Genomic DNA, 26,385 nt, shown 5'->3' on the forward strand with positions numbered 1-26,385 from the left:
GCCAGGATTCCTACAAAGGCAGCACTGAAACAAAAGACTATAAAATCTGTGGACCCGGCTGCTAACTGACTTGGTGGAAAATGCTTAATTAGCAACATTTAGAGGTTAAAATACAGTTTATAGACTCTCTTTAAAAAAAGTCAACATTCTCTTATGACCAATGTATTACACAGATCTACTAGGAATGATTATTTCTACTGTAAAAGGATTCTCCAGGGCAGAATTGTGTCTATATCCCCATTGTGACTTAAAAACGTAGAGTTGAGAGTTCCTATTCTTCTGCCTCCATGTGAATAACAACTGGGGACAGTGCTAGCAAATGTGGAAATGGTAGGTGGCTGAGTGAGGGTCCAGATACCAGGGAGGATAAGGGGAGGGACTTCAGCATGGTGAAGCTTGCCTAGAGTTGAATAGGGTCTTAAGAAATAGTCTGGTCCATTACAGGTCTTGGTCCTTACACTTGTTAAAAGACAAACTGAGGCATATTAAAAATTTTAGGAGTTTATTTTAGCAAAAATGGATTGGAATCAGGTAGCACCAAACCAGAAGTTGTTAGGAGTACTCTGTTAACAGACGCCAGGGGAAAGGCTTATATAGGGAAAGTGGAAGCAAAGAAGGAAATTATTGGATTGGCTATAACAAAGCCTAGTTGGCTGTGTACAATTGGTTGTCCTTAGATTTTGATTTTGTAACCTTGAGGCATCTGCAGGCTTAGATTTTGATTTGCTTATGTAAATGCCACAACATTAGAGCCACATCAGTCTTATGGCCTCCTTGTTTGATTAATTTAAGAGACTGTATTTCTCACTGCACACCAAAGGTGATATGGTTGCTTGTATGGATTCAGCAAGGTCCTTGAGGCTGAGGACTTGCAAGGCTCTGGCTCTACCTCATAGCTCTTTTTTGAGCTGCAGACTCACACCTCATCTCCCAACACACTCCCAGTCACACTGAGCTACTTGTGGGACTTAGAACACACCTGCCTTTTCCCTTACTGTTCCCTCTTCCTAGATTCCATCTTGGACACTAATGACCAACACCCCCACCTCAGTGTCTTTCTAACTTGCTAACTCCTTCAGATCCTTCTAGACTCAGTTCAAATGTAGTTCTTCTGGGAAGCCTCCCTTACTTCTCTCTGATTTTTATACCCTTCCTCTGCCAACTCTTCTTTCCTACAGTGCTTATGAAAAACTGTGGATTAATTCATCTCCTTCCTTAAAACGAGAGGTCCTTGAAGGACCAGGACCAATCAGGTCTAGTTCTGGCTGTATTTTCAATTCCTTAGCCCAGTGCCTGAAGCATAGTGTGCTCAATAATTACATGTTGGAAATAAATAAATAATTAAATGGACACTAAATAGTCCAGAGGGGCAAGTGAAGATGTGGTTTCCACATGCCAGGCCCTTCCTTGAGGAAAAATTGTTTGGGAGTGGTTAGTGGTGTAAGGGAGGAAGATAAATCCACCATCCTCTCTAGGTCCTTCTGGCTGGCCTAAGAATTAAACTGACATGAGATGGAATAACAGGAGAAAATCAAACAAAGATTTATAACATGCATACATGGGAGAAACCCAGGAAAACTGGGTAACTCACCAGAATGGCCAAAGTTGCCACCTTAAATATCATCCTCAGCTAAAGACAAAGGAGGATGTTGGGGGTAGCAGTTTGGGGCTTCAAAGGGGAGGAAGACAATTCACATGAAAATGGAAAAGCAAATCTTTGGTAAACAGAACTGTGGTAAGCAGAACTTTGATAAAAGTGGGCTTAGCAAGGACCCTCACAGTCTACCAATACCCAGAGTTATCTATGCTAATGGCTGGTCCTGGGAATAGGCCTTTTATCTTACATTCTTTTTGGCAGTTAAGGGGAAAGTCAAGGTTTCTTTCAGGGTCTTTTGTTCTTAAAAATAATCAAGCCAAAGAAACACATTTTGCTGTGGCCAATTCTGATTCCCCAGAGTCCTGCCTTTAAAACTTTAAGAAATTTCATAGGAGCTGTGCTGGTAGATTGGTCCATCTTACTGAATATGTTTCTTAGTCCTAATAATAGATCAGTCCAGTTAAATTTGTTTCAGAAGGTGGTGATGCAGGTGGGCTCCCAAAACTAGGCCTATATTGTGGAAGCAAGCAATCAGGTATTTCTAAGAAGCATTTCTATGGAAACAAAAAGAAAAACAAGGCTAATAGTTGGAGCAAATTATAAACCAGTCTCTGAACCTAGAGGACAGCCAGTCAAGAAGATCTTTAGATGTCAGGGTCAAAGCATAGCTTGCAGCTTGAAATGTCTCTGATGATGTCATCAAGTGTTCAGGTATCTCTTTGAGTGGCTTACACAGATATAGGCATGCTATCATGGGGATTGCTCTTAAGTTTATATCAAATTGTTCAGCTTCAGTTTGCAGGGCTTCAGGAAGAAGAGTGGTTTCAGTTCTTAATGATTTCAAGTGAAAATGATGGAAAAAACTTGAAAATGTTAGTTTGGAGATTTGTAGCCAGATATTTCAGGAGACTAGAAGAATTCCAGATCCAGTCTAGTTTATAGGTGGAAAAGAAAAACCTAAAAGACAATTAACAAAACTAGAATTTAATATCCACAAATCTGTACTGCAGTTTCTACTGAAATATAATTTTTCTCTCTAAAATCACTCTCACTTTTACCAAAGATAGGCAAACTAAGACTAACTGGTTTGCAAAATAAGTCTAGTTTCCATAAATTTGGCTCAGTTATTTACATCAGGACCACAAGAATAGCAACTGATCCTATAGGCTCTCTTGAATCTGCTTTGCTGGAACTTTTTAGAGTGAATCTCAGATTGAACTTTAAAGGCCTCTCAAGGCCAGGAAAGCCAAGCCAAGGACTTTGTCATCAGAATTTTTCTGCAATACCTATAGATTTGGGTGAATTTTCTATCTTCTTTTGAGGTTTCCCAAAATATTGAGGTTCCAGGCACCTGCCAGGGGAGTGACCTTCTTTCCTCACCTGGTACAGTTGCTGGAAACCCTGTAAAGAAGGTACCAGGCCAATATTTCCAAGCGGCTTTTATTTCGTAAAGTGCAATCTTTATTCCTCAAAAGCTGTCTGGTCATATCAGAGTTTATGCTTGTTTCTCTCAAATATGACATTCTAATCAAAGCCTTGGTATTATAACGAATGTTTCCAATTATGTCTTGTTATAAGGAGAACAGATTCTTATTGAACTTATGCAAATAAATATATTGCCATGAAAATAACACTACTTACTCACTAAGAGTTTCCAAATTCTGGAGGGATAAAGTAGGGACAAAACGATAAGGGTTTCAATTCTGTTTACAAAAGTATAATTTACCAAATTGTTATAAGTCATAGTTAGCTTAAGAGAAAAAGATTTCCTTAAACCTGAAAAACCATTTTTAAAAATCAGCAATATTTTAAACAAAAAGCCATAAAAATTACAATCATCCTTATTAGCTCATTCAGTTTCATATAATCAAATTTTGATCTTGATCTTTTGTTAGCAGTTTCATGAAGTCTTCAGTTTCTCTGTTAGAGTTATATAATTTTATTTTTTACCCAGTTCAGTTTTATGATCTGAAAGTTTATCAGAAAGCTATATTCTAGAGTAAGTGTCAGAGTCATTTCCATGGATCTCTCTGAAGATGACAACACTTGCAGAGGCATCAGAGTAAAATAATAACTGTAAAATAACAAAAAAGACTTAAAAATGGCAATTGACAAAGAAATTTGGTTATTTCTGTGACATACAACACTTTAAAATAATAACTAGAGTTATGACTCACAACTAGAACAGATCAGAATCTTAGGAATGTCATTAATTTTAAAAACACATATCAATAACATTTACCCACGTAATATCATAAGTCCCTATGAAACAATACTTAGTTGCCCATTTTACCATGGTGACAGTTAAAGACTTTTAGGTGAATGCAGAAGATTAAATAGCTGTAAGAAAAACCTTAGCACCTGTGATTAAAGACCTGATAAAAAGACAATACAGGAAATTTATTTTGATAAAACTTAAAATCCCTATCCTTCTGGTAGATCGCTCAAGAAAAAAACCTCCTTTTATAATATCTTTATCAAGAGCTGACTAAAAGTTCAAGAAAATTACCCTTTTAAGATAGGGAAAAAACACAAGTTCTAAGTTTGCACTAGCTTACTTTTGATGTTAAAACTCATTTACTTGATTAAATTCATTTTAATTTTATCCCACTTGACCATGCACAAAACTCTTTTTTCAGAGTTTCTCTTTCACAAACGTTTTATAGCTTTCTTTCTTTTTTTTCCTGTGAGGAAGATTGGCCCTGAGCTAACATCTGTTGCCAATCTTCCTCTTTGTTTTTGCTCCCCAAAGCCCCAGTACATAGTTGTATATCCTAGCTGTAAGTCTTCTAGTTCTTCTATGTGGGACGCCACCTCAGCATGGCTTGATGAGTGGTATGTAGGTCTGTGCCTAGGATCCTAACTGGTGAACCTTGGGCTGCTGAAGCAGAGCATGCAAAGTTTACCACTACACCACCAGGCTGGTTCCTATGACTTTCTTTTTCACATTCAGAATTTGGCACCTCCTCCTATTTTTCCTCCTAGTACTTTACAACAAATTTACCTTTCTTAACAAAAAAACCAAAAATATTTCCATTCTTTATACCTTCTTTACTGAAAATACACATCTTACTTTCCTTGAGTACAAATATATTTTCCTTAAGTTTTAGTAGCTTTAATCACATATATTAGAATTTTTAACCCTTAATTTTTAAGTAACAACTAAGTAAGCAATTATAAATTTTTACATTAGCATTCTGTGGCTTAACAAATTTATAAATGACTTTTATAATTATTAAAAAACATGTTACTTTATACTACAATCTTTTAATAAAATACAAGACATGTTTACCAATAGACCCAAACACTTTTTAGTTTCTCTGTATAAGAAGCCCAAAGTAGGGGCTGGCCCCATGGCTGAGGGGTTAAGTTTGTGTGCTGTGCTTTGGCGGCCCAGGGTTTCGCTGGTTCGGATCCTGGGCACAGACATGGCACCGCTCATCAGGCCATGCTGAGGCGGCATCCCACATGCCACAACTAGAAGGACCCACAACTAAAATATACAACCATGTACTGGGGGGGGGGGGCAGGCTTGGGGAGAAAAAAAAGAAGATTGGCAACGGTTGTTAGCTCAGGTGCCAGTCTTCAAGAAAAAAGAAGCCCAAAGTAGATAAACTTATATTTAGTAATTTAATGTCTAAAATTTTACCTTATTTGAAAATGATCTAAATACTCAGTGAATTTTTATCATTTAAATGAATCTAGCAAAACTTCAAAGTTTCAAGTTACCATTGAGAGTTTGGAAGCTATTTTAAATACACGTGCCATAAACTATAATTACCGCTAAAAGTTTATCTATAAACTCTTGTCTCACTTACATCCAAATAATTTGTTCCCAACAATTATATTTAGATTACCCACGAAAACTTCATGAGACGTTAGACAAAATTAGCTATCATTTTAAGCTATTTTTGCTGACAAATTTGTAACAGGGATAATATGGGCTTATTTCACTAGTAAACCCAGGCTGTCTGTTTGTATCATATCCAGTGCTATTAACTTTGAGGACATGCCTATTTTAATCAAACCAAAAAACTTAAACAAACTTTCATTTACCAGAGATTATTTCATATCAGGTTAACTTGAAAGACATTTGGGTTAGTTTATATTACATTTAGAAATAATTTATGTAGGCACTTATTTTAAGCCAATTAAGCAGAGCTCTTAATTTTGGCCATACCATCTGGAGGTAAAATATCACACGTATATAACATACATATAGACACCCGTGAACACACAGGTAAACACAGAGACCTTATAGCTTCTGTTAAACTTTTGTTATGAATCAGGTGTAATAGAAAACTCACTAGTTTATGAGAAACATTTGCATTTCAAAGAATGGCTCTCAGGTCCTAGAGAAGATGGGAGCAGAAAATCTGCATCCTAAAGGTACAGAAGAAAGAAATTTTCTTCAAGATGGAGTTTCAGGGGCATATTTGCCTTACCTGTTTCTAGTGTCTCAATCTCTTGTCTCAATCAACGTCTAGGAGCATTTTGAGAGGGACAGGGGCAGCTTTGGAATTGGCAAAGGACAGGCGAACTTTGAACTGCTTTCTAGAGCCATCCCTCTAGATTTGCAGGGATGTGCAAGGCAAAGATGGTTGCTTTGAGTTCCCCAAAGAACTGGATTACAGTCTGAATGACAAAAGAGGTTGATCCATCTTTCCAACTATATTTTTTTAAATTGCTTCTGTACAGCATGGAAATTTTTAACTTAAAAAGTGAATCATAAAAATCATAAAATCTTAAACTAAAGAAGTTCTAAAACTTCAGGACAAGGTAGCCCACCTTTAAAAGTCTGCACAAAGCATATAAAACAAGCCCTTTTTTCTAAGTGTACAATTTAACCCCAGACCAATTTACCTTGGGGAGGGCAGGCTTTTATTATCCTTTTTATTAGCACCTGATATTAGCCTCTAGTTTTTATCTCATACTGTGTGAGCTTGGTCAACCTTATTGATTTCCCTTTAGTAAGTTTAATTAACATTACCTGAAGGGCAGATTTATATGTTGTCTTAGAATCAGGCAGGAGAAATATTCCCTAGGGAGTCACAATATTTATCCCCACAATACACTACAATCAGGCAAAGAGATGTAATCACTTCACATAAAAGCCCATAAATATATCAATTTTTTTAACAAAATTTCATCTGAATGCCATCAACTCTTATATCTCTAATCATAGTTTTCATTAGAATTTTATCAATAGGTCTGGGTCTTATAATTTGGGGTAGAGGAAGCATTCCCAGTCAGACATTTTAAAACACACTCAGGCAAAGTTGATATAACCTCTTTATATAAAATTAGCTCAAACATTTCAACCTTTATAATCTTATCAACACTTATACTTTTACATTTTCTCAATCGTAGTTCAAGTCAGGTCTTCAGGCTGGTCATTATGTTTTTTTGTATTTCCTTTTTTAATTTGGCCATTTTATAGATAGCAATAAAAGAATTATGATGAGAGCTCTCAAAAATGTTTTTCCAATTTAGGAGTTTTCCCAGTTTAAATGATCCATTGTCTGGCCACTTTGATGAGTAGGATTTTAATAGTGACTCATATCAATAAGCTTAACCATGGACAAAAGAGGCATCCCCAAAACAGATCTAGCAATTGCACTGCTAAAAATAGTCTAAGAAAGCAAAGGCCATTGTTGCACATAAGCAACGAAGCTTGAGATGACAAAGGCCCCTTACAAAAGTAATTGGCACCTCTTATGACAAACTCCCCTGAGAGCTGACACAGCCAGACAAAGACAGTGTGTTGGAACCCCACTCTATTCGATTGGCTGCCAAGATGCGTGCCGGTACATGCATCCTCCAGATGGGGGAGATGAGAAAGTTAACAAAGCCAAGCTCTCAAGAAAAAAACCTCATCTTATATGCACATTAACAGCTTTAGCTAAGCCTTGGGTGTCTTGGAGTCAAATTAATACCTAGGAGGGAGATGCCACTGGGTTGGGGATTGTGTGTGCTTTACAGAGTACCTTGTCATTGCATGGACATTTTCTTGGAAGTTGGTGGGGGACTTGTGTCATCTACCCTATTCCGTGACCCAACTTATCCTATCAAGGGAGTTTTCCTGAGGTGGTGAGCACCCTAATGGCTCTTAACTGCTCAACCCATGCCCATTAAATTTGTGGCCTTTTTGGCTTCCAAGATACTCTTAGCAACAACTTTCACCTCATGTGCATATTCCCAGACAACGGGCTTATAGAGATGCCTATGTCTTAGACAAATGACAAAAAAGAGACAAGGAAAAATAGTGACTATCTTTGGGAGGAAAAGGATCAATAAACAATGAGTACTCAAACCAAATCCTAGAGTCACTGAGTCCAAGAAGCTGGCTTCACCAATATTTTCTTATGCTAATCTAAATTTAGAAGGGGAAAATAGCTCACTGCTCTCGCTTTCATTGGAATCTGCAGGCAAATATCCGGGAGACTGGCATAGTCAGAACTCTTACCTCCTGCTGGCTCTTGTCAGGGGTCCAGGATCTCTCAGCTATAGTAGTCCAGGAGCGAGCAGCATCCAGCCAGTGAAGTTTTGTCCTGTCCAAGCCACCAAACCATAGGGAAAGAAGACAATTCCACCAGCCTCTGGGTCCTTATGGATGATCTATGAATTAAATTGGCATGAGACAGAATAACAAGAGAAAATCAAACAAAGCTTTACAACATGTATACAAGGGAGAAACCCAGGAGAACTGAGAAACTCACCAGAATGACCTAATCTGTCTTCAGCTAAAGACAAAGGAAGATGTTGAGGGTAGTGGTTTAGGGCTTCAAAGGGGAGGAGGGCAATTCACATGGAGATGTAAAAGCAAATCTTTGGTAAACGGAACTGTGGTAGACAGACCTTTGATAAGAGTGGGCTTAGCAAGGACCCTCACAGTCTACCCAGAGTTACCTATGGTGACGGCCTGTCCTGGGGCCAGGCCTTTTATCTTAAATTATTTTTGGCAGTTAGGGGGAAAGTCAAAGTTTCTTTCAGAGTCTTTTGTTCTTAAGAATAATCAAGCCAAAGAGACACATTTTGGGGTGCCTAATTCTGACACCCCACAGTGGAGGGGTAGGAAGTGTAAGCATTATTCCCATGTAGCTTAACGAGTTGGTTGCTACTGAGAACACACTCAGGAGTAAACCTGGAGCTTGTTTCCTCACTGGCTCTGTAAGGGGTAATGGGAAGAATTGTTTCACAGTCCTATGCCAGCTGTTTATCAATATGGTCCTTAATTAACGACTCTGTTCTGGCCAAGAGTGCAGGGTGTTCATATCAGGGCCTTCTAATTCATTCACTCCCTTGCTCCTTCAACTGTGTTTCTTTCTGAACCACTTTCAACTGCATTCAGGCAGTTGCTAGGAAGGCTGAAATGGATAGAATGGGTTCCTGCTGTGTGCTGTCGCTGCTCCCAGGGCCACCACTGCGGCTCTGGGAAGCAGTGCACTTGGTGATTGGTTGGCTGCTGCCCACTCTCCTCTCTCCTTTCCTACTTGACATGGACTTTGGCTGCTCAAGTTTCCTTGGATCAGTCAAGTTCTTGGTGGGGGTTTACTTCCTGCTGAAATAGCCCCCCAAAATGGGACCACCTGCCTCATTTGTGCAATTGCCCTGTAAGGCTAGACCAAGAGGCAAAGTGGTAGATAAATAAGAAAGTGGTGGAGTGAATTTATTTAAATGACCCATGATACCCATGGGGTAAAAGTCACATCCTGCTTCTTGATTTCAGCCCCCACAGGAATCCAGGGAGTAGACACACAGGTGATTGGACAGCCAAGCATTTCTAATTTTCTTGTGTTCTGCCCACAGTGTGTTAGAAAAAAAAATATATTTAAAAGGAAATAAGATTTGTAAATCCCATAAGTTCTGAAAGAGGCAAATTACAAAAGTCCTATGTTGTAGACCTACCAATAGCACCAAGGACTGTTAGAAAGAGAAGGAAATTTGAAGAAAATCCTGCCCCTTGATTTCTTAGATAATCATAATATTTAGCATTCCCTGAGAATTTACTTTGTATTAGCATAAGCATCACCTTTCTATTATCTCATTTAATCCTCAAAATAACTCTGGAAGGCAGGTTTTGTTATTCCCATTTTAAAAATGAGGAAATTGACGTTCAGAGATGTGAAATAAATTACCTGATGACATATAACTAATAGGCGATGCAGCCAGAGTTAGGACTCACAAGATACTTAATCTTACGTCTATAATGATGTTAGCTGTTATTTATTTTAGAGTGTCCCAGACAGTGGGATGAGCCTTCACATGCACCAGATTATTAAATCTTTATGACTTTGAGACAGAGGTACTATTATCTTCACTAGACAGATTAGTAAACTGAGATTCAGAGAGATTAAGGGGCCTATTCAAGGTCAAGCAGTAGAATTGGACTAGAAATCAGGCTGTCTTTCAGGCAAGCATTCCTTTAATTCTTTCAGGTGATGTCAATGTCTTAAAGTCTTAGAGGGTATTTTTGACAATATTATTTTCAGATCCTAGAAGGGAAGGTGGGGGAAAGCTAGTGTGCCAGATTGCCTGTTGGTATCTAGCACTTTTCCCGCCCACCCATGTCCTCTCCCAAGTATCACAGGAGTTGGAATCCTGGAACTACATTTCCCAGAATCCTTTGCCAATAGGCTTCAATTTTAGATTCCACAGATGAAAGGAATTCATAGAAGATTTGGGAAAGGAAGAGAAGCAGAAATCATTATCTGCCATCATCCCATCTCCTACTACTGCCCCCTCATTTACTCTACTCCAGCCCTGTTGACTTCTTTGCTGTTTCTCAAACACTCCAAGAAGACTACACCGTCAGGGCTTTCTCATTTGATCATCCCTTCACTCGGATTGTTCTTTCCTCAGATGTCCACATGGCTTTCTCTATCACCTCTTCAGGTCTTTGTTCAAACGTCCCCTACTTACTGAAGTCTTCTCTGAGCACATTAACAGTGTATTACCCATCCTGACACATGCTATCCCCCATTCTTTGCTTCAGTTTCCTTCATAGCATTTACTGTCGTCTGATATATATTTTACTTTTTAATCTACATCAGTCTATTTCCACTAGAATCTACATCAGTCTATTCCCACTAGAGCTCCATAAAGGCAATTATTTGTGTCTGTTAATTACTGATTCCCTCATCCGGGAACATATCTGGCTCAAATTAGGCACTCAATAAATATTACTTGAATGAATGAGAATAAATACTACCCCTGACAGGTGACCACAGGTGGTGACTGTGTGCATGGGGCACTGGTGTGCTCCGGAAAGTCAATCATAAGAGTCTCATTTGTTTTGATCCAGAGCCTGCCATCACCTTTGCCTTTACTCCCGCTCTTTCTTGCCACTCTGATCTGTGAGGGCATCTGTGTTGGGAAAGAGATCCAATTTTCCATGAAAAATGCAGATGGAGTTATCAGGAAGGCTATGCACAGCAGGGAGCCTCACTCTGCCAAGCATTTGTAAGATCTTTGTCGTGACAGTCAGTGATGCACCAAAGGGAGGTGGGAAGGGCTGTCTGCCCTGATGGGGAGGAATACTTCATCACTGACATTGTCTGGAATTGCCAATGCACACTGATAATAGAAATCAGACTGATTTTTAGTTGGCTTTATTTATAGTCTTTTACAGAAAATGCACCTTCTTATTGCCTTCATATGAAGTAGGCCACTCCCACTGCTCTACCCATGATACACTACAGATTAGCAGGATGAGGGTGGCTGAGGGTGTGAAGCTGACCTCTAACTGATGTGGCCACATGATTGGGAGCTCACAGTGGAAACACCTTCACCACTGAGCACAGTGGTCATTTGCAAGGCTGGTTAGTGCGGGCACTGATGCAGATCTTGAATTTATTCAGTTTGTCCACTGCTTCCTGATGACTTATCCTTATTTCCAAGTCCTGAATTTCCATGTTGGGGGGGTGGTTCTGGGTGTATTATCTATTGCTTTGTAACAAATTACTCTAAAACCTAATGGCTTAAAACAACATTTATTATCTCAGAGTTTTTGAGTGCTAGGAATCCAGGTAGCTTAACTTGGTTCTCAGCTTCAGAGGCTCTCACAGGCTGCAATCAACGTGTAGACAGGGGCTGCAATCTCATCTCAAGGTTTGACTGGGGAAACATCCACTTCCAAGCTCACTCATTAGGTTGTTGGCCGGCCTCTATTCCTCGTGGTTGTCAGACTGAGGGCCTCAGCTCTCACAGGCTGTTGGTTAGAGGCTGCTCTCAGTTCCTTGCCATTTGGGTCTTATCATAGAGCATCTCACAACATGGCAGAGCGAGCAAGTTAGAAGGCAAGAAAGAACACCAGCAAGAGAGAGAGAGAGAAGTCACAGTTTTTATATCTAACGTCAGAAGTGACATTCCATCATTTTATTGTATTCTATTCGTGAGAAACAAGTCACTAGGTCCAGCACACACATGTACATGAGAGGGGATTACACAAGAGCGTGAATACCAAAAGGCGGGGATTATTGGGAGTTATTTCAGATGCTGTCTGCCACACTGGGTTTCTTCTTCAGTAATTACTCCACATATTTTAAATTTTCATGCATTGGACCTTGGGAGTTGTACTTTCCTAAGCCAGATCCAATTTTTGCTCTATTTTCTAGAAATTCCTTGAAGCTTCTAGATGATTAATGGATTTATTTTCTGAGTTACACTAAGGATGAAAATTTTTCCTGCTTTGAAATTTCAAAGGGAATTTGGAGGGAAGGGAGTTAAACATGTAGGATCAAATATTATTTTTGTATAGAAATTTTTGACTAAGTTTTACAAAAGATACGTATATGGGCAATACCATTTTTGAGGTCTTGCATATAAAGATGTCTTGCTGTTGCATTTTCTCATAAAAGAGTTGCACGGATATCAAATATTGATACATATTCATTTCTCCTTAAACCTTTGCTGATAATAATTCACTGTCTTCTATCACTTTTGTTGCTGTTGTAGAGGAGAAGTCTGAGGCTAACTGGGTTTTCAGTCATTGTTAGTAGATGCTTTCAGTGCCCTCCTCATGTCACATAAGTATTCACCATTTCAGTATGTGCCAATAGTGTCCTAGTACAATCACCTGTGACTTTCTGTCTGAGGGCTTCTCTCAGCATATGGGCTGAAGATGGATGGTATTTCAGGATAAATACCCCAGCTTCCTGTCTACTTGGGTGGATACTACTGAAGCATGCACTGTATTCCTAAATTTCTCCACGAGAACTGAGTCCCATTGCCCATAGCTGTAACCAGCTCAATAAAGATCCCTTTGAGGATTCCTGTCTCTTCCTTGTTGCATGTTCCCACACCCTCACAGGTGCTTTCTGGGATCACTAGACCCCTGTCTCAGAATCTGCTTTTTGGGGAACCCACTGGAAGACAATTCTTTATAGGTGAGTTCAGATATGGGTAACCTTGTTCAGATGTTTAAAATATTTTTAAAAATTTACTTATCTTGATTACTCAAAGTTTTGTCAGGGTTGCCTAGAGGTTCCCTTTCTTTAACTCATTTTTCCTGGAAACCTTTACAAACTATGTGTACCGGTCTTTCATCAGCTCAAAGATTTTATTAAACTATAGCTTTGATTATTTCTTTGTTTTCAATTTGTTCTGATTTCTTCTTCACGAAGTTCAATTTGTTTTGGTGTCTCCTCTAATATCAGTGAACATCACTAAATATCTGAATATTCTTTCTCCATTCTCTTCTTCCATATCTATAATCATCTCTCTTGTTACTTACATATATTTGTCCTTATTCCCTGTTCTAAGAAGGACTTTCAAGTTTGTCACTCACATCACTCACTCAGCTTCCTGCAGCACAAGTTCTGCTCTTTACTCCCTTCGTGTGGTCTTAAATTCTGTTAGTGTTTTTCCAATTCCTCATTATTTCATCTATCTCCCTCTTTCATCTCCTCTCAGCTTTTAAAATGACTTGTTTTTTTTCATATATGACGTATCTTTTATACTTTATTGAAATTTTCTTTTAGATCCTACACGACATTATAGAGGTATGCTCCTCTCTGAGTCTTCTGAATGCTACTTTTCCCTCTTGTTCTGTAGTTTTATATTTTGTTTTATTTCATATTGACATTTCTTTTCTATGCATCCTTGGTAAAGACAACATCTATCTAGACTTAGTACTTATCAACAAATGGGGTGATTACTTTGGCCTATGTGCTTCTTTCTACTTGTGCAGAGATCAAATCCCTTTCTCAGATCCCTTGTTGGAATAGGGAAGATTCATGTATACAGGTCCTAGATAAATTTCCATTTTCCAGCAGGCATGAACCCAGTGAGGGCTTCTCCTTCATTGCCTAATTTTCTGGAACATTAAAAACCATAATTAAATTTCCTAGGATGCTCCATACCATTTCTAGCTATGCCCACTCTTAATTCCTCTCCCTATTTCTTGGTCAGTTATTTTCTAGGATTTACAGACTCTGCAAGTATGCAGGAGAATGTCAGTGGAGGTGGGAAGGTGTTCAGAGTTCAGAGGTCTCCATGATCTACAGTACAGCTCTAAGTATTATAGAGGGATCACTTCTCAGAGCAAGACTTACATGTCTGTTTAAGAAACATTATGTTGCAAGGGTTATAGATTTTTCCTACCTTATTTTATATAGTCCATTTGTCATAAAGCAAAGCAGGTTAATGTAATCACCTGATGCTTGTGTCAATACTATTCTAAATTCATGTCCATATTTCTTATAACTGTTACCAGTTTATCCCAGATTTTGGCATTACTAGATTGTATGACAAACCTAATTTCTAGCAGCCTTGTAAATTGTCTTCTTTTAATGTGTAATCATTAATATTTCTGTGAAATATTGGGAGATAGTGGGTAAGTAAATGTTAATGAGATTCTTTTTGAATGAGAAATCTCATTTTCATGTATATTACAATAAGTGTGTAATAAATTAGTTGAACATGATGTTTTGTGATTTCTTGTGTTTTAAACTTTACTCATAAGTGACATTATTTTCTATTACAGGATTAAAATATCATGTACAACAAACAACTTTATAAGTCTGCTTTGTATATGCTATAAATGTCTACCCTAAAATTATTTTTGAGGTAACCATCTCAACCTCAATAATCTATCTGCTGATCTTAAGGAATATTGCCGTCAAAAATTATGACAGAGTACTCCAAAGTGTACATATTCATGGCCTTTGCTTCACGTCTGTCCTCAGAATTCATGATTACATCCAATGTAGTGACAGAAACTCAGGGGAAGAGATCCAAGAAAGCAAAACATAAGCCACGCAGAGTGCTTCCTCATCTTTAACAGGTATTAAAAACATCAGCCTGAGAGTGATTGATGTACAGGAAGATATCATAAAAGTGCAAGCCTTTGAAGGCCTTTTTTGATATGCTGAAAATAAAAATAGAGGAAGCCAGACTTCAAAATTCATGTGCTTGTTCATCTGAAGTTTAAACTTTGGCCCTAGCCAGCTTTGATTAACAGGAGAACCACTAGACTTTTCACGGTATAAATAAATACATCTGTGGACCAGAGAGCACATGGTGCTTAAATCTACTGATAACTAGAAAAATCTGCACATTTATTTATTTGTAGGTGTGCACTGGAGCAGCTTTTATGGGTTCCTGAGAACCAATTGTATGAGTGTCTTCTGGCCTCTGTGTTCAATGACATCAAAATGGTAGCTTGAAACCAATTGTGTTGGGAGCATTTGTGTCATAGAAATTGGCAAATGCTACAGTTAGGGCTTTTTCCCCCCAGAGAGCAAGTTGTTACACCTTTATCAGAATACTCCTACCATTAGGGCCTTTTTTATACTTTCTTTCCTGATGATTAAATGATTATATCTAGTTTATTTATATTAAATTTCCCAGGTTTCATTATAGTGATGGAGTCAGCAAATGATACTGGATTTGAATTTCATAAATTTGCTTTTAAACAAGAGCAGAAACTCATAATCAAGTAATAATTTTGTACCTTTTTAATAAAGAATTGTTAGTTTTGGCTAATAACTACAGAAAGGCAACACCTATAAGCTAGATCCTCTCTGATTTATTTTTTAGTCATTAATCTTTCCAAACTAAAAGATGCACTTCTGTTCTGGTTTTTTTTTTTTTAAACTCTAACATCAGTTAGAGACTGAACACCTCCAGTTATAATAATAATGGCTTTAATTTCATTTGCCCTAGAGAGTGTTTTATAAATGAGTGTCCCTGGCTTAGGATCTTGCTTCTAGCTCTGTGCCATCACCCTGAAGCCCAGAGGCTTTGCCCAGGTGGGGGTGGGGCAGGTTGTCTGAGAGGAGCACCTGAGAGAGAAGGAAGCAGAGGGTCCAGGAAACTGCTGGCCTTGACTCTTCTGCCCCCTCCGATTCTCTTGACCTCCTGGATGTTTTTTTCTTCCTCAATCATCTCAGTTCCTCTTTTGTCATGATCTAGTTGTTTATTGTACTTATTAGATTGCATTTACATCTCAGAGTCTAATTTTAAAAAAGAAACAGTTGATGGGACTGAGGACTAGAGTCATGTAGGTGACCCAGGTGAGAAAGCAATTTGTCATCTCTTTAAACTGATGTTTTACAGATGCATGTTCAATATTTACTTGAGGAAGAGGGAATGTTAAGAAACCTTTGTTGTTTCCACATGAAAGCACCGTTCTTGTCTATTCTACTGGGCCAATTTACATGTAGTTAGCTTTGAAAGGAACTGAGGACACAGGGCTGAATTAACTGGCACTGTATTTTCAAGTTAATTCAGTAATATTTTAATGTTCCTTAGAGAAGCACTTCTCAACTTATCATGTGCATATCTATCACGGGGGAGTCTTGTTAAAAGCAGAATCCGATTCAGTATGTCTGAGGCAGGGCCTGAGATTCCGCATTCCCAGTAAATTCCCACACTATGCTGATGTTGCTGGTCTGAGGATGACACTTTGTGGGGGGTGTCATTTCCCTTTTACTCTGGCTAGATTGGAAGGGTAAATATTTCTATATCAAAATGAGAGGGGAATGATAAGCTAGTTTTTTTTTTTAACTAGTTTTCTTTTTTTTTTAACCTATGAATCCTTAAAACATCTTTTGGGGGGTGAGTGGTTGACTGGCCCCTGACATTAAAGAAATTCCCTGCTTATTTTAGATACCTTGTCAAAAATAGAGGTTTATCCTCTTAGGAGAGAATTATACAATTCTGTGATTTTAGAATTTGCATTTCAAATTTGCTGCTTAGAACATGAGATATGAAAGCCCTGATAGGCCTATACTTGTGACTGTTGAAAAAATGATAAGATTTTGATCTACTCAGTAGGAATCTTTGTAAAAAAAAATTCCTTTAAAAGGATTAATAAAGGACACTGAAACTGGAAAACATGAAGCATAAAGCCCACCCATGATGATTTAAAGTGAATACATAGACAGTGAGATTTCCATAAGAATTGTTGTAATAATCATGTAAATGTACATCTTCATGTCCGAGTGCATTCTGGTTTATGAATACAGGGATACAAAATTTCCATGCATAAAGCAGATTCCCACTGCACATGAAGTTTTCAACTGTACAAGTCTGAGCAAACCACAAGTTGCCTATGAGGTATCCTTGCCAGGCACATATTAGATGCTCAATAAATATTTGTTGAATGAATTGAATCCAAAGGACACTTACATGTGTAACTTGCATACCAGCTGATGTGGATTAAGGCTGCCCCAGCTAGAGAAGCCCAAGGTGACCTGGCCTACATGCCAAACTATATGACCCAGTGGACTTTTTTTATGGTATGAATTAGGACTGCCCCAGGGAGAGAAGCCCGGGGCATCCTCACCTGCATGCCGATCTATATGGCCAGATTCGTATCTAAAGTTATATGACCGCACAATAACCAGACCCCATCTGCACTGAAATCATTTAATGACCTTTTACATCATCTTTTCTTTTTTTTCCAGTAAAAATAAGTCACGTACCCATGCCTTATAAAATTAGCCCTAACCCTCAACTCAGGGCAGCAGCAGGAGCTCTGACTGCCCGTGGGTCTTGTCCCCACACACCAGCTCTGCCTGCCCATGGGTCCTGTCCCCATGCCAGCGGGGGCAGTAGCAGGAGCTCTGACTGCCCGTGGGTCTTGTCCCCACACACCAGCTCTGCCTGCCCATGGGTCCTGTCCGCATGCCAGCGGGGGCAGCAGCAGGAGCTCTGACTGCCCGTGGGTCCTGTCCCCATGCCAGCGGGGGCAGCAGAAGTGGTGGCAGCAGAAGCTCTGACTGCCCATGGGTCCTGTCCCCATGCTATTCCACACTATTCTCTAAATAAAAGAGCACTACTGCCAGATCTTGAGAGTCTAAGAAATCTTTCTTTTGACTCCTCGGCTCACCCACCCCACATCACCAGCGTGCACAATTTAAACAATGCCTGCCACAAGCACTCACTTCCAGAAACTGTTCCTCCCATACCAACCTCTTCAGACCTGGAAGATGAGTAATGCTCTTTTTTTGGGTTTTATGATCTGATGCCCATCTCTGTCTGTAAAGCCCCCTCCACCATTTCCATCAACGCTGAGCTCTTCTCTTCCAAACACTTAAAATATTCATCCTACTTCATATTTCTGCCATTTGTGTTTTGAAAAGATCGTGTCTCCAAAAACACTGTGAAATTCTTAAAAGCAGAGGCAATATCATATTTTTCTTGTGGGTGCCAGTGCACTTAGCATAGAGTAGGTAGTCAATAAAAAATTATTAAATTGATTTTCTGCTTTAAGTGATTGTTGATGACCCTCTATCAGCCATTTCAGAGAAGGCCCAACCCTTCCAGACTCAACCAAACAAAATATGTCATTGCTTTAAGAAACTTTCTTTTGGCTTAGCCTTTGAAACACCCATGGAATAGGATATCTCTGCATGAAAAAGGCTTAGGTATGTTTCTCCAAGGCTCAGCTGGGCACGGTTGTCAGTGTGTTCCCCCAAAGTACAGTTGAGAATAGCTTTTGTTGTACTTCCATCAGGTACTACTGGTTGATATTTTCTCTCTGTTTTCTTAAGGGTCAAATGAGCATGATTTTGGTGTGATTACTTCAACCAATCGAGACTCTGAGAAGAGCAAACCCAGCTGAATTGTTGGGAAACATAAGTATTTTAAATGCATTTAATAGCTAACATACCTGAAAGCTTACTCTAGGTCATCGCTAGAGGTGCTTCAGTTTAAGATTGTATTTTATCTTTGCAAAAGCATTATGAGGTAGGTAATACATTACTCCCATATCTAATGAGAGTGAGGCCCAGAGAATTAAAGTCAATTTCCCAATGTCAGGAGGCCAGAAAATGCAGAGTTGGGACTTGGACTCAGGCAGTCCCTCAAGCTGTGCTGCGCATACAATAACCACTAGCCACATGTGACTATTTAAATTGACTGACATTAAATAAAATTAAAAATTCAGTCTTTCACAATGTCTGTATGACTCCACTCATATATGGAAGTTAAACATGCAGACAAAGAGAACAGATTAGCGGCTACCAGGGGAGAGGGGGCCGGGGGTGGGCACAAAGGGTGAAGTGGTGCACCTACAACACGAGTGACAAACAATAACGTACAACTGAAATTTCACAAGGTTGTAAACTATCATAATCTCAATAAAAAGTTAAAAAAAATTCAGTCTTTCATTCACACCAACGACATGTCAAATGGTCAAGAGCCACATTGGCTAATGGCTACCATACTGGACAGTACAGATATAGAACATTTCTGTCATTGAAGAAAGTTTTATTGGACAGTGCCTGCCCCTGTAGTGGCCTGCTGGCTGTGCTGACTTTTGAGGAGGACCTCACTACAAAAGGATCTGGAAGTTGGAGAGGGCTAGTAGGCAGGTTTGTGTGTGTATGTGAGTGAAGAACCCAGAGGCAGGGTGGGGAGGAAGAGCTCTGCATCCTAGGTCAGTTGAGACCAAGGTTAGGGCTTCAGTAGGGACTAAGTTCCCTCTGTAATAGCCTATGAAACAGCTGCAATGGAGGAGGACCTCCTTCTCTCCCCACCAGGGAGTCAGGGAGTCAGGGAGTCAGGGAAGAGACTTTAAAGGCTACGTACGTGGCCAGGCTGGAGAGAGGCAGGAAAAGAGAGGAAGTCTGTATGTTAATAGCCAACAATAACCATTTGCCCCCATCTGGGTTCTGGCTATCCTTAGGGCCCACTGCCCCTGGAGAAGCAAGATTTCACCCAGGCCTATGAGGGGGCATTGGAGAAATGTGCCACCACAGCACGTACGTACTTTGATAGCCTCCGACTGACTGAGTGCCTTGGGGTCCACTGGAGCTTGGATGGCCCAACCACTCCAGTCACTCTCCATTCCTGAATTCCTGGCAGACACTCAGGACGGGTATTCTGATTGCTTTACACACTGTGCAGCATCTCAGTACAGACTGACCATCTCAGACACACTGACCACTCCAAATGTACTCTGAAATAAAAACAATCACAACTACGGCTTATACTTCATACATTCAAAGTATTGCATCTGGGTACTGTGATGTAGTAAGCATATATCATAGTGATTACTATTTTTTAAGTTTATTTATTTATATTTTATTTATATATATTCTTTAAATTTTCACAACAATTCTATGAGGTGTATATATATATATATATATATATAATTACTACTATTATTACTACTATTATCATTCCTATTCTATTTATTCATTTAATTTTATTTTTCTCCCCAAAGCCCAGGTACATAGTTGTATATCCTAGTTGTACGTCTTTCTAGTTCTTCCATGTGGGATGCCACCCCAGCATGGCTTGATGAGTGGTGTGTAGGTCTGCACCCAGGGTCTGAACCGGCAAACCCTGGGCTGCTGAAGTGGAGCTGGTGAACCTAACCACTATGCAACCGGGCCGGCCCCTATCATTCCTATTTTATACATGAGGAAGCTTAGGCACAGTGACCTGATCACACAGCTATGAAGTGCTGGAGCAGCAGGTGAGCCCAGTCAGTCTGGCCCTTAGTCCACATTCTTAACCTCTGCACTGAACTGCTTTGCTTGCCCAGCATGGATGCCACTCCGAGTTGCAATTCTCTAGTTCATCATCTATATAAACACTCAGTTGGGTGTTCAGTTTGGCATGGTTTTCACATGATTGCTCCAGCTACCATCAGAACAAGCATTCATTGAACTTCTAGAAACTGCTTGTTTTGATTTATAAATACCATCAATGGTAACAAGCATATAGTAACTAATTGGCAAGATTTTCATCTTTTTTACATCAAACTTAGAATTTCAACTGTGTCCAGTGGTAAATACTTTTCATTTATTTTGCATCTTATACAGTGCTTTAAATAAGTATTTCTGAATGTATACACTTTTGAGTTTGTCTTGGGGACAAGAGTTTGATTTCAGTTGCTTGTCCCTCCTGATAGCTGCTTTTAGTCACAAAGAACTGGGTGTTGCTCTCTCAAGAGCATGATCATTAAGTTCAGAAAGCACTATCTGAGAATAATAAAAGCAGTAATTTAAAAAATAAATAAATGCAACCATTAATATTCCATTAATTGTTATTAAGGTATGCTGTGCCAGTACTGCTAATACAAAACACAAAGGGTTAATTTTTAGAAAATTGGTACAGTGTTATGAAGATAATTAAACTGGATAAACAAAAACACACACCCAGAGGCTGTGGACCAGGCTTCGTTCATTGGTCGAGACAGCTGAAAGCTATGAGTTAATTCTGCTACATGAGTAACACTTGCCGGCAATGTGTTGAAGACCAAAGAATTTGGAAAATGATTAAGAATTGAAGAATGTCCTCTGAGAGTATGGAAGACATGCATCAAACTCAATGCCAAACACAAATCTGACAAGTAGGGGCAATTTTTTATCTCCTAGGTGACTGGGAAGTTTAGGTCGACTCCAAGATGCCACATTGGGGAGTTTTGAGTTGTTTTATTAACCTAAATATACCACCAAAACTAAAGTGCAATTTTGGTGAAGACTATCAGGACTGTGATAAATAAACTAAAAGCAATAGGACATACTGGAGTATAGGAGGAAGCCATTTGGTTTAAAAGTACTTCGACTTGAACTTGTTTTTCCAAAAGGGCCTGATGTGGCCTGTCGAGCATGCATTGTACATCTGCTTTAAACATTTACAATGTCCCAGAGACAAGAATGATGCCCTTAAAGATAGGGATGTAGCTTGCCCCCATATGGCATTTCTTTAAGGATAAGTATATCTTCCTAGAGACTAAGGATTAATTACCAACCTGCTGTGCTCACCTGGTGTCCACTGAGCTGCTGTGCCAGCAAAGCAATCTCGTAACTGTTGTAAAAGGGATATTTCTGTCATGTGTGATGTATGCTCTTTGTTCCAAGACAGTATATAACCACTCTGTACACCCCACTTCTTTGGAGTGCTTCCTTCCTTGGAAAAGAAGCCTCAAGGCTACAGTCCTCCTATCTGGCTCATAAACTCACCACAATTTTGATTTACAGATAGATTATGGATTATTTGTGTCGACATCTACAAGGATGTAACACAATGGAAGGAGGCGCATGCAATGCATTATAAGCCAACTTGTATTGGATGAGCTCAAATGGGGTTAACCCAAGAGCAAAGACAGGACACAAATTTATATTATTCTAAATTATAACTTTAAACAAGGCCTCTTTGGGTAAATAGGACTGGGAGAATTCAAAAGGCCGAGGGAAGGCCCTGAAAACTGCACCGGTGTTGACCAAAAAAACACAGTTGTAAGCAGTGGTGATGAATCACCTGTGACAGCCACACTCACACGTGTCCTCAGCATCATCCCTCAGAAGAGAGTAAAATGAGCTAAAGATGTTATAATGTCTCATTTCAACCTTAAGCATGTGCCCTTCTTAATGAGGCTGATGAGGATTATGCCTTTGGAACATTAATCTTTAAACATGTATTTTGAGCTAAAAGAAACCTAAATATAGTGTAGGTTGATTTGTTTGGTGTTTGTTTATTAAGAATATGAAGAGGCTTAAAACAAGAATATAAATAAATAATGGTAAAATATAAAAAAAGAATATAGGAAGGCAAGAGCAGAGTAAATATATAAAAATACAGAGACTTTTACGTAGGCTGATCTATTTGTCTCTGTGGTCCTCATACAGTGTCGGCCCATCTCCAGCGAAGCCTGCTGGTGACAAAGGGAGGTTGGAATGAGCAGGTCATGTGGATTGCAGTATTTGGCTTGAATGTCTAGAAATATAAACAGTGCCACTCACAGCTGGCAGTAAGCAATGTTGAGCTGCTACACATTTATTTCTTCATTTAATAAACATATTTATTATATAGCATAAAACAGTAAAAAAAGTTACATGTTTTCATGTGACTGATTTTGTGCGTGGTAGAAAAAAGCACTCTTTGATCCAAAATTTAATAGATATTAACTACATAGGAAGTACTGATTTTAACAAAAATGTCCACAAGTAAAAATTAAATTGGGTGTTGCTGGTTTCTGGCTCTATGTGTAAGGAGCTTGGAAGACGCCACTCCATTCCTCCATTCTAACTACACGTAAAAAGCTGAACAGGCTGAAAAATCAACAACTTCTCTTGAATTTGTAAGAGCAGGGGAACACAGGGCTACCCACTGCCCCCAAGACTGGAGAGGCAGATGGCAATGCAGGTCAGTAGGATTCGCCCAAGCAGAGGCCCCTAGTGGAAATTACCATGGGAACCAGCCCAGAGTCACAAAACATGGACTGTAATTGACAAATTGCTGGAGGCTCAAGACAACAACTCTGAGAGTTAAAAACCTCCAGTGGGGCGCGGCTGGGTAGTGTAGCAGTTAAGTTCACATGCTCTGCTTTAGTGGCCTGGCGTTCATGGGTTTGGATCCCAGGTGTGGACCAGGCACACTGCTCATCAAGGCACGCTGTGCTGGTGTCCCACGCAGAAAATAGAGGAAGACTGGCACAGATGTTAGCTCATCAACAATCTTCCTCAAACAAAAATTAGAGATTTACCTCCAGGAGCTTGACTGGGTTCTCATAGTAAATATCAGAGAATAATCCCTTCATGCTTCTGGCAGGGAAAGGAGGAAAGGAATCATTTTGAAATAGTGCAGAGCACTCTGTTCTTCTGACAAGGCCTGCCCTCAGGAGAAGCTAGTTAACCAGAGCCTAACTCGTTGGGGTATCGTCACAGAGTAACTGACATGGGGAAGGGAAACACCCAACTCCAGTCAGCTCTGGCCATCCTGTGCCCCATAAGGGGGGAGGAAAATCCCTGAGAAACACTGTGTGAAGTTCACAGTCCACAGGCACAGGCTCAGCAGAAGACAGAGACTAAAACTGCTTTTAAAAAAGTAAAGTATGGGCTGGCCGGTGGTGTAGTGGTTAAGTTCGCACACTCTGCTTCGGTGGCCTGGGGTTTGTGGGGTTGAATCCTGGGCACAGACCTACACACTGCTCATCAAGCCGTGTTGTGGTGGCATGCCACATAGAAAATAGAGGAAGACTGGCACAGATGTTAGCTCAGTGACAATCTTCCTCAAACAAAAAGGGGAAGTTTGGCAACAGATGTTAGCTCAGGGACAATCTTCCTCACCAAAAATAATAAAATAAAGTATTTTGAAAAATCATATAAGTTACCCTTTTATTGCTGAAATCTTGAATCCAATTGTCTTTTTTCCTTCAAAAGGTAATTAAAAATCCCACGGGCAGTAATCTCTCAAACTCAGGGAGTCAATGATTTTTCAAATGAAGCTTTTGAATGCAAACAATATTTGAATAATAAAGAAGAGGTAGAAAAATCCTTTTCTTTTTCTTTTTTAATAATATAGCTGCATTTATCCTACAGTTACTACTATTCTGTAAGAAATGTAAGGAAAGACTTTGTACATCAGTCTACCTACTTCCTTGAAATCTCTTAGGGCAGCCACTCTCCGGATTTCCCACCAGCAGATAAATTGGCTGATAGTGTTTTCACAAGGCTACAGCCCAGCCAGATAATGATTCTTATCAAGAAAGAGGGACTTCGGGAATATAAATGGGAGAAATTGAAAAATTAAGTTCACAAAAAAATGAACACAGTCAATTTGAGCTTGGTAAATAATTCAGCTGATGGATTTGATCTGCTTTGAGAGATCTATTTATTTAGTTTTTAAGAAATGAAGAGTTCTTCATTCCCAAATTATAGTTGTAGAAATCAAGGGTTGGTTACATTACTCAGCCTTCTAGAAAGTGGTGAATGCTATCACCTATGATGTTTTTAAAATGGAAAAGATAATGAAAATTAAATTCTTTCCTCTTTCTCTCTCTCCCTCCCTTTCTTTTTCCTTTCCTTCTTCCTGTTCTTTCTTTGTTCCTTTTATTAAATCAGTTTGTTTGTTTTGATAAACTTATAATTACTAAGCCCTGTTAGAAAAACAAATTTGTGAAATACACAGTTACTTTAATGCACTCCTTGGGAAAATTGTTTACTTTGCTGGCCTACTTAATATTTTACTCATTCTTTGAACTGTTGGTCTACAGTTTCATTGTGTCTGTGGTGGCTGCAGGGCTGGGGTGCAGATCTTAGGTGAGACACCAGAGAGTACAGACCCATAGAGTTGGGATGGCTGGATGCAGCCTGGGAGACTGAGGGACACTGGACTTGTCTTTCTACTTGGGGGTCTTACAACAGCAGACTGAGGGACGAGGTTGAGTTAACAGGATGACAGAGAATACTTCCGTGTTAGGTCTGCTCAAAAGGACTTGTTTCCTCCTTACCATTTGTAGTTTTGCATTTGACTGCCCCAGGTTGGAAAATCTAACGAAAACATTTGGAGAGAAACGCATGTTGCACTTTTTTTCCCCATGACTTCCGCTCTTACACTTTCCTGCTCTCCCCAAAGGAACACTCCAGCTATTCTAAATCGATAAATGGGTTGGGATTGGTCTTGGCAGCATGTCTTTATGCTTATATCTTGTTTGGGTTAATGTGGGAGAAAAGATTAATTCTTTTAACATATGACTCAGTGGGGATCTGTTTTCATTTTAGGGTCTTTGCATATCTATCTGAAACTCTCTAATACTGAAGGCCATTGCTTGTACTGAAGGTGATTGGAGTGCCAGAACACAGGAAAATCTCATTCATTAATTTATTTATCCATTCAACACATATATATTGTGTCCATTCTGTGCCAACCACTGTTATAGGCAAACTATTAAAGGAAGAAGCCTGGTTCAAAGGACTCCACGTATAGAAGATGACTTGAGTCCAATGTCAGGAATTGTTACCCTCATGGGTTCTCCACCTAGGTGATATTCAGTTATATACCTGGAGCCCAGACTGCCCATATAGGATCTGGCAACTCCTAGGTATGGTTCATTATCTTCAAGGGTACATGAGGACCACAGTCAGGAACTACCATATTATTTATTCAAAGTTTTATACATTTTCCCTTGGCTTTTCATTTATTAAGTTTCTTGAGTAAAGTGTTTTCAGACAAGAGGCCCACCTTAAAATTTCAGCCAAATCCAACATTAGCACATATACAACTTTAACAACACAGAACAGTATTAAAAATAATCTAACAAACACAGACCCCCTACTTTCAGCTTTACTGAAAAGCCCTATGTATCCAGTTTCAGTTGGGGCCTCTACTGGAAACCCTTACCACTATGCAGTTGGGCTGTATCGAGAAACAGATTTGAAGGCCCAGACCAGGAGTTTAGGAAGAATATGTAGTTTTCTTTAGATAATAATAGTAATAAGGAAAGATACCAGGTATCATACATAAACTATGATGTTGCCAATCTTTCAAGTTTGGAGAGGAAAAAAAGAGCCATTCTAGAAGCCACGAAATTTTGCTCGTTGGTCTTT

This window comes from Equus quagga, chromosome 1 (assembly GCF_021613505.1).
Source record: "Equus quagga isolate Etosha38 chromosome 1, UCLA_HA_Equagga_1.0, whole genome shotgun sequence".
Classification (NCBI taxonomy): domain Eukaryota; kingdom Metazoa; phylum Chordata; class Mammalia; order Perissodactyla; family Equidae; genus Equus; species Equus quagga.